Genomic DNA, 16,628 nt, shown 5'->3' with positions numbered 1-16,628 from the left:
ATTTAGAATGGCTCTCTCTCTAATCTGGTTTTCTGGGAATTTATTGTGCTTTTATCTTTGGCCTCCAACTCATCCAAATGATTACTGTAATTCTATTCATATTGGCAAGCAGCTGGCCCTGACTTTGCAGATTCTATTTTGTTCTCACTTTTATTAATCTTCTCTTGGTCTCCCATGCATTTCCTCACTTCAGCCACCTGAAATTAAACAGATCTGTACCCTTAAAATAATAGCTTGAAAGGCATGCCAGAAGGCATACTCTCTCCAAAAGCTTTTAGTTGGGTTGCTGACTTATTTAAGTAATTAATTTTGTTGTGCTGTATCTTTTTCTTCCCTTGGGTTCCACTACATTTCTCTAAATGTAAAACTAATGTACAATTGAACAAATCTTCTAGTACCATCCTGAGGCCAAGACAGATATATCAAAAAAGATGAAGGATGTGTAGGTGAAATGAATTTACATATTTCCCTTTTGTGTATTTGACAGACTCTAAGGCGACAACTGATTTAAGAATTGAGGTAAATTTTTACAAGACATATTACTCCACGGTCACAGAAATCAGAAAACATCATATGCTCTGAAAGAATCAAATGGAGTGTAATGTAGAAACTCATAGAATAAGATTTGGGGAGGATTCTGTCACTCTTGATTCTAAACCATTTTCTGATTATTAATATTAGAGGGTGTTTTTAAAGTGCTTTAACCAACAAGGTTGATGTGTTTGCCTTGATATGGAAAGATTTACCTGATACATTTTTTAAATTGAAGTTAAAATTTATATAGAATGACATGCACAGATGTTAAATGTATACACATTTCATGTATTTTGGTGAATATATATGCCCATGACCAGTAACCCAATCAAGATACAGGAAGGACATTTCCATTATCCCAGAATCTCATTCCCTGTTCCCCTCCAGTAAATTTCCACCCTCTACTGGCAACAACTATTTTGATTTATATCATCAGAATTCATTTTGTCTGTTCTTGAAGTTCCTATAAATGAGATCATACAGAACATTTCCATTTGTGTCCAGCTTCTTAGATCAACATGTTTTTGTGATTCATCTGTGGTGTTGCATGTATCAGCAATTCATTCTTTTTCTTTTTTTTGCTGATCAGTGTTCCATGGTATGATTACAAACAGTTCATCTGTCCCCCTGTTGATGAAAATTTGGATTGTTCTCAGCTTGGAGCTATTATGAATAAAGATGTTATGATAGTCTTGTACAAGTGTTTTGCAGACATTTGTTTTCATCTCTTTTGGGCAAATACCTATAAATGAAATTTCGGATTCATGGGGTAGGTATGTGCTTAACTTTGTAAGAAACTGCTAGTTTTCCAGAGTGGTTGTACCATTTTACATGCTCAACATTGTTGTCTCTCTCTAATGGCTAATGATGCAGAACGCCTTTTAATGTATTTATTGGATATCTACCTTAATTTTTCAGGCCCTTTGCTCTTTCTGTGTGTGTGTGTATGGTATTTTTATTGCTAATGGATTAAAGACTTTTTGCAGATATATGTGTTGTGATATATTCTCCCAGTCTGTGGCTTACTTTTTCACTTTCTTACCTTTTGATGCATAAAAGTTTTAAGTTTTATGTTCATTTTATTGTTTTTTTTTTCTTTTACAGTTGGTACTTTTTGTGTCCTATGTATGAAATCTTTGCCTACCCTAAAGTTGTGAGGGTATTCTCTTAGGTTTTCTTCCAGAAGCTTTATGATTTCAGCTTGTATGTTTTTCTCTATGGTGTGAGGTAGCATCTGTGGTTCATCATTCCCATGATCCTGTTGGTCAAGTTCTTAAGCACTGTTGGTTGAAAGACTTCAGTTTCCACAATGCAGTATCCAGGTGCCTTTGTGAGTGTCTCTTTCTGGAATTTCTATTATGTTACTGTAATCTATTTTTTATCCTTATGTGAATACCACACTGCATTGATTATGGTAGCTTCATAAGTCTTGAAATCAGGTAGTTTGAGTCTTGCAAATTTATTCTTCAAATAAATACATTCTTATTTGAAAGATCAATAATTATTTTGCTATAAAGAAAGAGTATGTGAGTAGATTGCCTCTCCCCTGTGGGCAAAGCAAGGAAAATGGTTTCTTCTTTGGGGATCGCTATTGTTACTGGAATGGGGGAAGAGTCTGCACTTTGATTTTATGCCCTATTGAAGATAAGCTTGATTCTTTTAAATTAACTCATATTACTTGCATTTTTGAAGTGTGTTCATGGTGAAATAGAATCTTCTTTCTTTAATATCATGTTGTATTTAAAATTTAAAAAGCATGTTTCTCCAAACAAATTTACCAGTTTTCCACTGGATGGTTGAGTTGATAGAAAGAGGAAGAAAACTCTTTAATTGTGATTGCCTTGGGTGGATCAATGCGTAGTGATACATTCTCTCCATAGGAAGATATTATTGGCTTGGAAGGGGTAGTTAACATGTTCAAGGTGATACAGGTGGGATATGACTCTGTGACATTTCAAAATTCACTTTTTCTTTGACCATATTACTGCTTTAATTAAAAAACAAAAGACTTACCTTGTATTGGTACATGGGACTTGAGAAAGAGAATGTCATTACTACTGGCGCGTGGGTCTTTATGTGGAGGCTGAATGGAGCTGAGTGGAGGAGCTGCTAGGAGGCCCCTCAGGGAGGCCTTCGCCACTGCAGCGTGGCCCACGGAGCTGAGCTGAGCGTTGCCCGCCAGCGGGGAGGCGGTCCACATGTCTCCCAGCATAGTCCACCTCGCATCTTCAGTATCTCCCGCAACAACCCCACGCATCTTTGCTCATAAACCTGCCCAAATTGATTACAGGTCAGTGGGCAGGTCAGTGGGCACACCTCTCGCTTTGTGAGGCATGAGCCCATTCTTCACATTCTGGGAAACGACCTGAACTTGGCTTCCGAAGCCTCACTTGAGGAATTTTCAGGGCGTGTTCATATAGGCATCGTGAGCAGTCAAATTGTGGGATAACCTAAGGCCACAGACTGGGGTAGATATTCCTGGATGAAAAAAAATGAGATCTTGACTGAAAGCCCTGGGAAATACCACATATATCAACTACTTAAGGAACCAATTTCCCAAAAAGTTATGGACAGAGCAAGCCTGCTTTATTATCCCAGAAACTCACATCTCCCTTAACTCACAACCTATAGCAGCCATGTTGGAACTTCCTCATGTCTCCATGTCCATGACCAACTCATCTCCTGTTAAGAAGGACAGACGTCCTGTTTCTGTAGGGGGCCAGACCTCCCGTCGATGGACAAGATCTCAACTTCTTGCGACTCAAGTGCTTGGTTTCTACAGAGGCTCTGTCCCTCTCCCTCACCTCAATTTCCTCCTCCCTGCACATGAGTCTTTCTCGAATGTTTGCAGGCCCACCCTAGCTTGTCTCTTCCTAAGCAACATCCTTCCTGGACTAGCCCCACTCCTCTGCTGCCCTTCCAGGCAGAGCTCTTGAAAGAGCTTATGGGCTGCGTCCCCACTACCCCCCTTTCTCTCCTGGCTCTACTGCTCCAGCCTTCTCCTCTCGCTTCCCACTGCACGTTCTCTTGCCTATGGTGCCAGTGGCTTCCAGTTCCACCTGTGTGCCTAGACAGCCACATTCATACCTCTCTCCAGAGAATTAGTCTCAATTCTCACCTGAGATGGGAAACTTCTTGTATTCTCTTATATTTACAGACTTGCACTTGGATATACCCACATTATCTACTGCTATACTGTGTTTAAAATAAAGCCCAGCATGTTTTCATTAAAATGAAAATAAATATGAATTTCTTTTAAAAAAGATAACTTTCATCTAAGCATGTGGGATTGTCTTGAACACATAGTAGCAATTCAGGGAAAATGACTTCAGATATCAAAAGCCCAATGTCTTTTCCCATTGTTCCCAAATTCACATCCAGTGGGCGTCTTGAATGTGAAGTGTTTGGGATAGCCACACAGGTCCAGCCTTATTCACGCAAGGTTCCCTGAAGGGAGGTCTTATCTGGTCAGCCCCTCCAGGCACCTCACCTTGGCTGCAGTTGTTTATTGGGTTTTTAACTGGATGTTAGTCATGTCTTTAAAAATACATGAAACTACTTTTGCTGTTAACTAATGGTTTTATGAAGACCACAGAAAGGATTTGTTGGGATTTACGAATCCCAAATTATGTGATGGACTGTAAATTGTCTGTGCTTATGTATTTATATATATTTAACAAGTAAACACTGTGCCGTATAGTAAGTACACGTGTTTTTCACGAGGGCTCTGGTCACCACCATGCTTACATGGGGCTACGGGAAATGCATGCATCTTATCCTGTTGGGTCCTCTTCTTTCATCACACTCTCTGTGTCCTCCTCTGGTCCTGTTTTGTGCCAGTTTCACGAAATTGTCCCTCTTTGTTTCGCGGCCTTTAGGATAACTACAGAGACTTCTCTACAATTGAGTCTTCGTGGGTCTTTATGTTTCAGACTTGAAGCCAGAGGTTAGAAGCAGGGGGTGAGGGTGGGGGTGGGGTCTCAGACTAAATATGCCTGAACACGTATACATATTTTTGGGTCCCACACCATATTCTTAAAATGTGAATTATTTGTTAACAGTTGAGAAGCAGGGTATTTCACCTAAGATGAAGAGTTCCAGTTTCTTTTGAAAAACCAGGGAATTTCAGCCAGTGTTTCTTTCCCCAGAGCAATAATCAGGTGCTGAACAGCCATTGTGCTCTTTCTGGTCGGCGGGGGTCTGAGGCTTGCCCCCCGTGTTTGCTAGGAGACCGCCAGCTGTGCTTCTACTTTTCTTTTTCCTCCTAACCCTTCTTGGCACTTGAATTGGTGAATTCTGGCTCCTGCTAGTGTGCTGTTGCTCAGCCTCGCCTGCCGGCACGTAGCAAACAATGAATGACGGACAGGCGCGTCCTGTCCCTCCAGGTCTGTTCCTACTTGTCCTGTGAAATGCTTGAACTTAGAGAGGGTCACCTCCTCTGTTCTGTGTGCCACAAAATGCTGCTTCTCTTGGCACCGTGAGCTGAGCATGGTTTCAGGTTTTCTGAGAAGGGGAAGTTTGTGTAGCCTGCCTTAGCTTTGGGCAGGAAGGGAGCACCATTCAGGTCGAGTGCTCCCCAGAATGTCTTCCCTCCTGGCAGGAGTTACTCTTGTGCTGCACTCTCAAGTGTCCCCCTGGCACAGCTGCGGGGGTTTCAGGGCCTCCCTATTTTATGCTCTGTGTGTCTGTGAGTGAGAAGCAAGTGGTATTCTTACCCCAAAATGAAACTACCTGGTAGTTTCTCTCTCTCCTCCACTCTCTTATCAAATTTGACCCCATGGGAGGTAAAGAAATGTGATTTGTTTTTATTCCAGTTATGTTTTTAGTCATTATGGCTTCCTGCTAGTCACTTCTATACTATTTTAGTCTGGATTGTAAAAATAATGTGACCACTCCTGTTGATGAAAAACAACATTTCAATTTTTTCTTTCTATGAAAGTTTGAATTCATTTTGAATTTGTCAGACATGCAAACATTTTGAAGATAATAAAATAATAACTCTCCCCCCTCGCCTTGTTTACTTACAGGGCATGTGCACTGTTGTTTTGAATGTCTTTGAGCTGCAGAATTAAGGATTTTACATTTCTGGCACTCTAATAATATCATTTTCTAGGAAAACCACAAGCATTTTTGGCTTCTAAATATGCCCATTTAATTATGTATGGCCTGGAAGCCAGTTTTTATTAGGCTAAGCTCTGATGGCTGATCAAAGTCCACAGCCACCACTCTTTAGGGTTTTCTTAAGTGCTGGCTGATGTGAGAGTGGAATGCTTAAATTCCTTAGTAGGAAAGAATTAGAGGCTATTTTAATATCATCAGTAAACACGCCTGTGAATATTTAGCCTTCAGACAGCAGAAGCTCTGTGAGAAAAACATGACCACGCTTGGAAGTAAATCCTGTTACCGTAATGGTGTCAATCTGTCTTTTCATTAATAGCTCAGTCAAGAGCACGTTTCCTTTGTAAACATTCCAGATGGATTTCACAGAAGAATATCAGGTTGATTCAACAGCAGTGTTGTAAGAAGACCAAATAGCACACACTAATTCCCCTTCTCTCATCCAAGAGGCGACCAGCCCTGGGATTGGCCATTCTCCTCTGCTGTCCAAGTGGATCTCTGCACTGTGGGGATCTTCTCAGCCAGGGGCGTGTAATAGGACTAAAAAAACCACAAAAACAAAAACTAGTCAGCACTAAGTGTGTTTTCATCCCATCCCTCCCCTACTCCCTGGTTTGTAATTACTCAATAAATTCCAGTGATACGTAGTTTCACAACAAAACAAGAGCTTCTTCTCCTGGAGACAGTTCAGCCAGCCTGCAGGTGTGACCCTGGACCTCAGGATGGAGGATGCCGGCCCCTGGGCAGAAGCTTGCAGGATTTACAGAGATTTGTACATCTCCGGTTTCACGCAGCTGTTATACTTCTTGGACACAGACTGCAATTCCAGGACTAGAAGGGTACTATTATCTTATCTGAATATTTTGAATTTTCTTCTTTTTGTTTTCCATCCAGAAAAACTGACTTTGTGTGCGTGCCTCACCTTGTCCCACTATGCGTTCCCTCCCACTGTGACCACAAGGGCCAGGCCTGTTCTAGAGATGTTATAATAAGGTGTCCTTACTGGGTGTATCTTTCAAGATGGACTAGCTAATGCAAAAACAGCAGGTGGGTTCTGAGACCCAGTGGCTCTGTTTCTTGCCCAGAGGGCATCCCATCCAGCCCTAGGTGATTGCTTAGGCGTGGACCTCGAGATGCCATTCCAGCTGCTTGGAGGCCTCCTTGGTTGGTGCTGCAGGAGGGAGGAGGTGGAAAACAGCCCAGGGCTTTTCCCTCCTTCAGCCAGGGAGGGCCGTGCAGCTCTGCACACATTTCATTGTCAGGACTGGTCACAGGACCTCCTGCCTGCACAGGGCCAAGAACTCTTATTTTGTGTGCACCCAGGAAGAAAGGCTGTGGATTGAGGTCTAGTGAACACATGGTACTGCCTGTATAGGGACTCTGCAGTAGCACGCGCCAGAGTGAGCATCAGGGCTGCGCTGGGTGCTGCCAGGATGGCCTGGCCGTGTGTGCGCTCTCTTTGGCACTGAGCAGAGCAGCTCACAGTGACTGCTGCTCTAGACAAGCCCGGCCAACGATGAATGCTTTTGGTTTGCTAACATTACACGTAAATTAATAGATACAACCACTTAATAAGAACTGGGGATTTAAACACTCTATTAAAGAACCAATTTGGTTATCAGTTATGTAATATGTAACCTTGAACAGACCTTATTTGAAGATTAAAGTTGAAAGTGGAGGTAGAAAAGCATCACATATATTTGGTCAGGTTACTGGTAACTCTCCCCAACTTAGATAGGCATGTGGGTTGGTCTACAAGCAACCAGTGGTGTGACCTTCCCCAGGCCATTAACCTTTCCTTTTTGCTTTTCTCCTCATTTGTTTTCTGACCATAAAAATTTGTGATAATTTGAAATTATTGACAATTATTAGGAGAATAAAAAGGATAAAATACTCTTAATATTTGGGTTGTTTCTCTCTATTCAAGTATGTTTGTGGGTCTATATATACATGCATATGTGTATATTTAAACAAAATCGGGGCCGACTTATGTTGTTATCTTGTCTCATATGTTTTACTTAACATAAAAATGTGAGAATTTTATTTCCATTCTGTTGACTATTCCTTGAAAACATGATATTACAGTTTAATATTAGGATTGAATCCCGAACAGTTAACACCCTATGTTATTGATTCTTTCAGTGAGGTAAGGAGTAAGATTATATAAGGAAGGAAATGGATGAATTTCAACAATATTTGTTTTTTTGGGTTTTTTTTGTTTTGTTTTTTTTTACATCTTTATTGGAGTATAATTGCTTTACAGTGGTGTGTTAGTTTCTGCTTTATAACAAAGTGAATCAGTTATACATATGTTCCCATATCTCTTCCCTCTTGCATCTCCCTCCCTCCCACCCTCCCTATCCCATCCCTCTAGGTGGTCACAAAGCACCGAACTGATCTCCCTGTGCTATGCGGCTGCTTCCCACTAGCTAGCTATTTTACTTTTGGTAGTGTATATATGTCCATGCCACTCTCTCACTTTGTCACAGCTTACCCTTCCCCTCCCCATATCCTCAAGTCCATTCTCTAGGTCTGTGTCTTTATTCCTGTCTTACCCCTAGGCTCTTCATGACTTTATTTTTTCTTAAATTCCATATATATGTGTTAGCATACGGTATTTGTCTTTCTCTTTCTGACTGACTTCACTCTGTATGACAGACTCTAGGTCCATCCACCTCATTACAAATAGCTCAGTTTCGTTTCTTTTTATGGCTGAGTAGTATTCCATTGTATATATGTACCACATCTTCTTTATCCATTCATCCGATGATGGACGCTGAGGTTGTTTCCGTCTCCTGGCTATTGTAAATAGAGCTGCAATAAACATTTTGGTACATGACTCTTTTTGATTTATGGTTTTCTCAGGGTATATGCCCAGTAGTGCGATTGCTGGGTCATATGGTAGTTCTATTTGTAGTTTTTTAAGGAACCTCCATACTGTTCTCCATAGTGGCTGTACCAATTCACATTCCCACCAGCAGTGCAAGAATGTTCCCTTTTCTCCACACCCTCTCCAGCATTTATTGTTTCTAGATTTTTTGATGATGGCCATTCTGACTGGTGTGAGATGATATCTCATTGTAGTTTCGATTTGCATTTCTCTAGTGATTAATGATGTTGAGCATTCTTTCATGTGTTTATTGGAAGTCTGTATATCTTCTTTGGAGAAAAGTCTGTTTAGGTCTTCTGCCCATTTTTGGATTGCATTGTTTGTTTTTTGGTTATTGAGCTGCATGAGCTGCTTGTAAATTTTGGAGATTAATCCTTTGTCAGTTGCGTCATTTGCAAATATTTTCTCCCATTCTGAGGGTTGTCTTTTCGTCTTGTTTATGGTTTCCTTTGCTGTGCAAAAGCTTTTAAGTTTCATTAGGTCCCATTTGTTTATTCTTGTTTTTATTTCCATTTCTCTAGGAGGTGGGTCAAAAAGGATATTGCTGTGATTTATGTCATAGAGTGTTCTGCCTATGTTTTCCTCTAAGAGTTTGATATTTTCTGGCCTTACATTTAAGTCTTTAATCCATTTTGAGCTTATTTTTGTGTATGGTGTTAGAGAGTGATCTAATCTCATACTTTTACATGTAGCTGTCCATTTTTCCCAGCACCACTTATTGAAGAGGCTGTCCTTTCTCCACTGTATATTACTGCCTCCTTTATCAAAGATAAGGTGACCATATGTGTGTGGGTTTATCTCTGGGCTTTCTATCCTGTTCCATTGATCTATATTTCTGTTTTTGTGCCAGTACCATACTGTCTTGATTACCGTAGCATTGTAGTATAGTCTGAAGTCATGGAGCCTGATTCTTCCAGCTCCGTTTTTCATTCTCAAGATTGCTTGGGCTATTCGGGGTCTTTTGTGTTTCCATACAAATTGTGAAATTTTTTGTTCTAGTTCTGTGAAAAATGCCATTGGTAGTTTGATAGGGATTGCATTGAATCTGTAGATTGCTTTGGGTAGTAGAGTCATTTTCACAATGTTGATTCTTCCAATCCAAGAACATGGTATTTCTCTCCATCTATTTGTATCATCCTTAATTTCTTTCATCAGTGTCTTATAATTTTCTGCATACAGGTCTTTTGTCTCCTTAGGTAGGTTTATTCCTAGATATTTTATTCTTTTTGTTGTAGTGGTAAATGGGAGTGTTTTCTTGATTTCACTTTCAGATTTTTCATCATTAGTGTATAGGAATGCCAGAGATTTCTGTGCATTAATTTTGTATCCTGCTACTTTACCAAATTCATTGATTAGCTCTAGTAGTTTTCTGGTAGCATCTTTAGGATTCTCTATGTATAGTATCATGCCATCTGCAAACAGTGACAGCTTTACTTCTTCTTTTCTGATTTGGATTCCTTTTATTTCCTTTTCTTCTCTGATTGCTATGGCTAAAACTTCCAAAAGTAGGTTGAATAAGAGTGGTGAGAGTGGGCAACCTTGTCTTGTTCCTGATCTTAGTGGAAATGCTTTCACTTTTTCACCATTGATAACAATGTTGGCTGTGGGTTTGTCATATATGGCCTTTATTATGTTGAGGAAAGTTCCCTGTATGCCTACATTCTGGAGGGTTTTTATCATAAATTGGTGTTGAATTTTGTCAAAAGCTTTCTCTGCATCTATTGAGATGACCATATGGTTTTTCTCCTTCAATTTGTTAATATGGTGTATCACATTGATTGATTTGCGTATATTGAAGAATCCTTGCATTCCTGGAATAAACCCCACTTGATCATGGTGTATGATCCTTTTAATGTGATGTTGGATTCTGTTTGCTAGTATTTTGTTGAGTATTTTTTCATCTATGTTCTTCAGTGATATTGGCCTGTAGTTTTCTTTCTTTGTGACATCCTTGTCTTGTTTTGGTATCAGGGTGATGGTGGCCTCGAAGAATGAGTTTGAGAGTGTTCCTCCCTCTGCTATATTTTGGAAGAGTTTGAGAAGGATGGGTGTTATCTCTTCGGTCCTGGGCTTTTCTTTGTTGGAAGATTTTTAATCACAGTTTCAATTTCAGTGCTTGTGACTGGTCTGTTCATATTTTCTATTTCTTCCTGATTCAGTCTTGGCAGGTTGTGCATTTCTAAGAATTTGTCCATTTCTTTCAGATTGTCCATTTTATTGGCATAGAGTTGCTTGTAGTAATCTCTCATGATCTTTTGTATTTCTGCAGTGTCAGTTGTTACTTCTCCTTTTTCATTTCTAGTTCTATTGATTTGAGTCTTCTCCCTTTTTTTCTTGATGAGTCTGGCTAATGGTTTATCAATTTTGTTTATCTTCTCAAAGAACCAGCTTTTAGTTTTATCGATCTTTGCTATCGTTTCCTTCATTTCTTTTTCATTTATTTCTGATCTGATCTTTATGATTTATTTCCTTCTGCCAACTTTTTTTTGTTCTTCTCTAATTGCTTCAGGTGCAAGGTTAGGTTGGTTATTCGAGATGTTTCCTGTTTCTTAAGGTAGGATTGTATTGCTATAAACTTCCCTCTTAGAACTGCTTTTGCTGCATCCCATAGGTTTTGGTTGTCATGTCTCCATTGTCATTTGTTTCTAGGTATTTTTTGATTTTCTCTTTGATTTCTTCAGTGATCACTTTGTTATTAAGTAGTGTATTGTTTAGCCTCCATGTTATTGTATTTTTTACAGATCTTTTCCTGTAATTGATATCTAGTCTCATAGCGTTGTGGTCGGAAAAGATACTTGATACAATTTCAGATTTCTTAAATTTACCAAGTCTTGATTTGTGACCCAAGATATGATCTGTCCTGGAGAATGTTCCATGAGCACTTGAGAAAAATGTGTATTCTGTTGTTTTTGGATGGAATGTCCTATAAATATCAATTAAGTCCATCTTGTTTAATGTGTCATTTAAAGCTTGTGTTTCTTTATTTATTTTCATTTTGGATGATCTGTCCATTGGTGAAAGTGGGGTGTTACAGTCCCCTACTATGAATGTGTTACTGTTGATTTCTCCTTTTATGGCTGTTAGTATTTGCCTTATGTATTGAGGTGCTCCTATGTTAGGTGCATAAATATTTACAATTGTATATCTTTTTCTTGGATCGATCCCTTGATCATTATGTAATGTCCTTTTTTGTCTCTTGTAATATTTTCTTTTAAAGTCTATTCTGTCTGAGAATTGCTACTCCAGCTTTCTTTTGGTTTCCATTTGCATGGAATATCTTTGTCCATCCCCTCACTTTCAGTCTATATGTGTCTCTAGGTCTGAAGTGGGTCTCTTGTAGACAGCATATATATGGGTCTTGTTTTTGTATCCATTCAGCCAGTCTGTATCTTTTGGTGGGAGCATTTAATCCATTTATATTTAAGGTAATTATTGATATGTATGTTCCTATTCCCATTTTCTTAATTGTTTCGGGTTTGTTATTACAGGTCTTTTCCTTCTCTTGTGTTTCTTGCCTAGAGAAGTTCCTTTAGCATTTGTTGTAAAGCTGATTTGGTGGTGCTGAACTCTCTCAGCTTTTGCTTGTCTGTAAAGGTTTTAATTTCTCCATCAAATCTGAACGAGATCCTTGCTGGGTAGAGTAATCTTGGTGGTAGGTTTTTCTCCTTCATCACTTTAAATATGTCCTGCCAGTCCCTTCTGGCTTGCAGAGTTTCTGCTGAAAGATCAGCTGTTAACCTTATGGGGATTCCCTTGTGTGTTATTTGTTGTTTTGCCCTTGCTGCTTTTAATATTTTTTCTTTGTATTTAATTTTTGACAGTTTGATTAATATGTGTCTTGGTGTGTTTCTCCTTGGATTTATCCTGTATGGGACTCTCTGTGCTTCCTGGACTTGATTGACTATTTCCTTTCCCATATTAGGGAAGTTTTCAACTATAATCTCTTCAAATATTTTCTCAGTCCCTTTTTGTTTCTCTTCTTCTTCTGGAACCCCTATAATTCGAATGTTGGTGTGTTTAATGTTGTCCCAGAGGTCTCTGAGACTGTCCTCAGTTCTTTTCATTCTTTTTTCTTTATTCTGCTCTGCAGTAGTTATTTCCACTATTTTATCTTCCAGGTCACTTATCCGTTCTTCTGCCTCCATTATTCTGCTATGAATCCCTTCTAGAGTATTTTTAATTTCATTTATTGTGTTGTTCATCGTTGCTTGTTTCTTCTTTAGTTCTTCTAGGTCCTTGTTAAATGTTTCTTTCATTTTCTCTATTCTATTTCCAGGATTTTGGATCATCTTCACTATCATTATTCTGCATTCTTTTTCAGGTTGACTGCCTATTTCCTCTTCATTTGTTAGGTCTGGTGGGTTTTTATCTTGCTCCTTCATCTGCTGTGTGTTTTTCTGTCTTGTCATTTTGCTTATCTTACTGTGTTTGGGGTCTCCTTTTTGCAGGCTGCAGGTTCATAGTTCTGGTTGTTTTTGGTGTCTGTCCCCAGTGGCTAAAGTTGGTTCAGTGGGTTGTGTAAGCTTCCTGGTAGAGGGGACTAGTGCCTGTGTTCTGGTGGATGAGGCTGGATCTTGTCTTTCTGGTGGGCAAGTCCACGTCTGGTGGTGTGTTTTGGGGTGTCTGTGGACTTATTATGATTTTAGGCAGCCTCTCTGCTAATGGGTGGAGTTGTGTTCCTGTCTTGTTAGTTGTTTGGCATAGGGTATCCAGCACTGTAGCTTGCTGGTCGTTGAGTGAAGCTATGTGTTGGTGTTGAGATGGAGATCTCTGGGAGATTTTCGCCGTTTGATATTACGTGAAGCTGGGAGGTCTCTTGTGGACCAGTGTCCTGAAGTTGGCTCTCCCACCTCAGAGGCACAGCACTGACTCCTGGCTGCAGCACCAAGAGCCTTTCATCCACACGGCTCAGAATGAAAGGGAGAAAAAGTAGAAAGAAAGAGGATAAAATAAAATAAAATAAAGTTATTAAAATAAAAAGATAATTATTAAGAAAAAAAATTTTTAACAAGTAAAAACAAAAAAACGGACGTATAGAATCCTAGGACAAATGGTGAAAGCAAAGCTATACAGACAAAATCTCACCCAGAAGCATACACACTCACAAAAAGAGGAAAAGGGGAAAAAATAATAACTCTTGCTCTCAAAGTCCACCTCCTCAATTTGGGATGATTTGTTGTCTATTCATGTATTCCACAGATGCAGGGTACATCAAGTTGATTGTGGAGCTTTAATCCGCTGCTTCTGAGGCTGCTGGGAGAGATTTCCCGTTCTCTTCTTTGTTCGCACAGCTCCCGGGGTTCAGCTTTGGTTTTGGCCCCGCCTCTGTGTGTAGGTCGCCGTAGGGCGTCTGTTCTTCGCTCAGTCAGGACGGGGTTAAAGGAGCCGCTGATTTGGGGGCTCTGGCTCACTCAGGCCTGGGGGAGGGAGGGCTACGGAGTGCGAGGTGAGCCTGTGGAGGCAGAGGCCGGTGTGACATTGCACCAGCCTGAGGCACGCCGTGCGTTCTCCTGGGGAAGTTGTCCCTGGATCCCGGGACCCTAGCAGTGGCGGGCTGCACAGGCTCCCGGGAGGGAGGTGTGGAGAGTGACCTGTGCTCGCACACAGGCTTCTTGGTAGCGGCAGCAGCAGCCTTAGCATCTCATGCCAGTCTCTGGGGTCCGCGCTGTTAGCCGCGGCTCGCGCCTGTCTCTGGAGCTCCTTTAAGCAGCGCTCGTAGTCCCCTCTCCTTGCGCACCAGGAAACAAAGAGGGAAGAAAAAGTCTCTTCCCTCTTATGCAGCTCCAGACTTTTTCCCGGACTCCCTCCCGGCTAGCTGTGGTGCACTGACCCCTTCAGGCTGTGTTCACGCCGCGGGTCCTCTCCCTGCACTCTGACCAAGCCCGAGCCTCAGCGCTCAGCCCCGCCCGCCCCGGCGGGTGAGCAGACAAGCCTCTCGGGCTGGTTAGTGCTGGTCTGCACTGAACCTCTGTGCGGGACTCTCTCCGCTTTGCCCTCCACACCCCTGTTGCTGTGCTCTCCTCTGTGGCGCCGAAGCTCCCCGCCTCCGCCACCCGCAGTCTCCGCCCACGAAGGGGCTTCTAGTGTGTGGAAACCTTTCCTCCTTCACGGCTCCTTCCCACTTGTGCGGGTCCCATCACTATTCTTTTGTCTCTGTTTATTCTTTTTTCTTTTGCCCTACCCAGGTATTTGGGGAGTTTCTTGTCTTTTGAGAGGTCTGAGGTCTTCTGCCAGCGTTCAGTAGGTGTTCTGTAGGAGTTGTTCCACGTGTCAATGTATTTCTGATGTATCTGTGGAGAGGAAGGTGATCTCCACGTCTTACTCTTCCGCCGTCTTCCCCCTCTCCAGCCATATTTGTTAATTTCATTTTACTAGTGGAACAAAATACTGTTTTGCAAAAATGTCAGTACAAGTCACATTTAACGAAATTCACACTAAAGTTGACATAACTTGGTTGAACTTTTAATAGCTGTAGACAGTTATTCCACAAAGTATCTTCAAAACCTCTTTGAAAGGCCAATTTTTACTTTTTTTTTTAAAACTGAAACATTCCTTTTGGGGGAAAAATTGAAAACATTATCAATCTGGATATATTAAAGTCTGGGCTTGACATTAGTTTTCCTCAGAGCAAATCAGACAGATTCCTGTTGCAAGGCCTGTTCTTGAACTATGACCCCAGCCTCTGAGGAGCCTTATTTACTGACAGCACATGGGACTTTCTCCCAAGTCTGAGCTCTGCCCCCTTCCTGTCCTGCTGGGAACCTGGGGTCTTCCCTTCCACCCCATGTTGCTGGGGACCTCATAGCCCCACCCTCTTCCCCCACCCCCGTGTGCTGGAGCAACACTTAAGTTTCTATCTGGGAAAACTTAATTTCGCTCTGTAAGCTCTGGGAGCCTGCTCCTCAGCACACACACAGACACAAACAGAGACACAGGCTCACTTGCACACACAAACAGGTGCATACAGGTACATGCACATGCACAGACAGATAGGCACACACACATGCAGATGCATGCAGTCACACATATGCACATATACATCCTGAGGCACATACATGCACAAACACAGGCAGAGGAACATGTGCACACACATGCAGGCACATAGACACATGCAGAGGCACACACACTTCGGCACACACAGCTAATACTATTCAGGGCACTTCTCCCACATCCAAGGGAACTATATTATGGGCTCCCTGAGTTGAAATTCAGAATTAGTATCAGTACAGAAATAATGTTACGAATGATCGGTTTTGTTGCTTTGAGAACTTAGAGTACCTTAGTGAGCAGGTTGTCATTCACACAACTTCCCTCCACATCAGAATCCAAGGTGACAAGGCTGAGGGCTTGGCAGCATGGTAGCCATCGATCTTGTTCTTCGTAGAACAGGTCTCAGTATAGAGAGCCCCTCATGTACTGGGGGTATGAGATTCCTATTCCTATTCCTTTTTTAAAGGCTCCTGCTTCAGGATATGTTAGAATTCTCAAGCCTCTATTAAGGGATGGATGAGAAGTAAGTGGGGCCTTAGGTCACATCCTATTCAAATTGCCACTGCCGTTGTCCACCTCAGTGGAGCTTCTCGATTTCCAAGTGGGTGACTCAGCCAGGTCGCTTGGCCTCTCTGGCCCTTGTTTTCTCAACCTGAAATGGGAATGATATGAAAACATACTTGACAGGATTGGAATGGTGAAAGCACACAGTCTATCTGAAAGGGCTTAGGAAGTTGAAATGCCCACAAGGGAAAGAGACGTCTCTGAAGGTGTCTCTCTGCCTCAGTGTGGCTGTGTACATCCCCCGTGTTTTCCTATAAAACATCCTCTTGTAAAGAGCTGTGGAGGAAGCACTGTCTGTGCTGAGTATCATTTATGATTGATTCAGAGGCCATAAAAACACCATGTTGGATTTTAATGCCCTTCCCATGCCCTCGTCCTTAGTTGGACTTCCTGTGTCTCCAGGAAGATGCCTGGCCAACCTCAGAGAGTTCTTAAGCATTTTCAGAGGCTATTAGTGCTGACCTTCCAAGGTGGTTGCTGTCATTTGATGAGAAGGTGGGCGTGCCTGGATACCTGAGTTGCTGAGACCAAG

The sequence above is a fragment of the Pseudorca crassidens genome, chromosome 1 (assembly GCF_039906515.1).
Source record: "Pseudorca crassidens isolate mPseCra1 chromosome 1, mPseCra1.hap1, whole genome shotgun sequence".
Lineage (NCBI taxonomy): Eukaryota > Metazoa > Chordata > Mammalia > Artiodactyla > Delphinidae > Pseudorca > Pseudorca crassidens.
The sequence above is the reverse complement of the archived record's forward strand: the minus strand, read 5'-3'. Positions refer to the sequence as shown.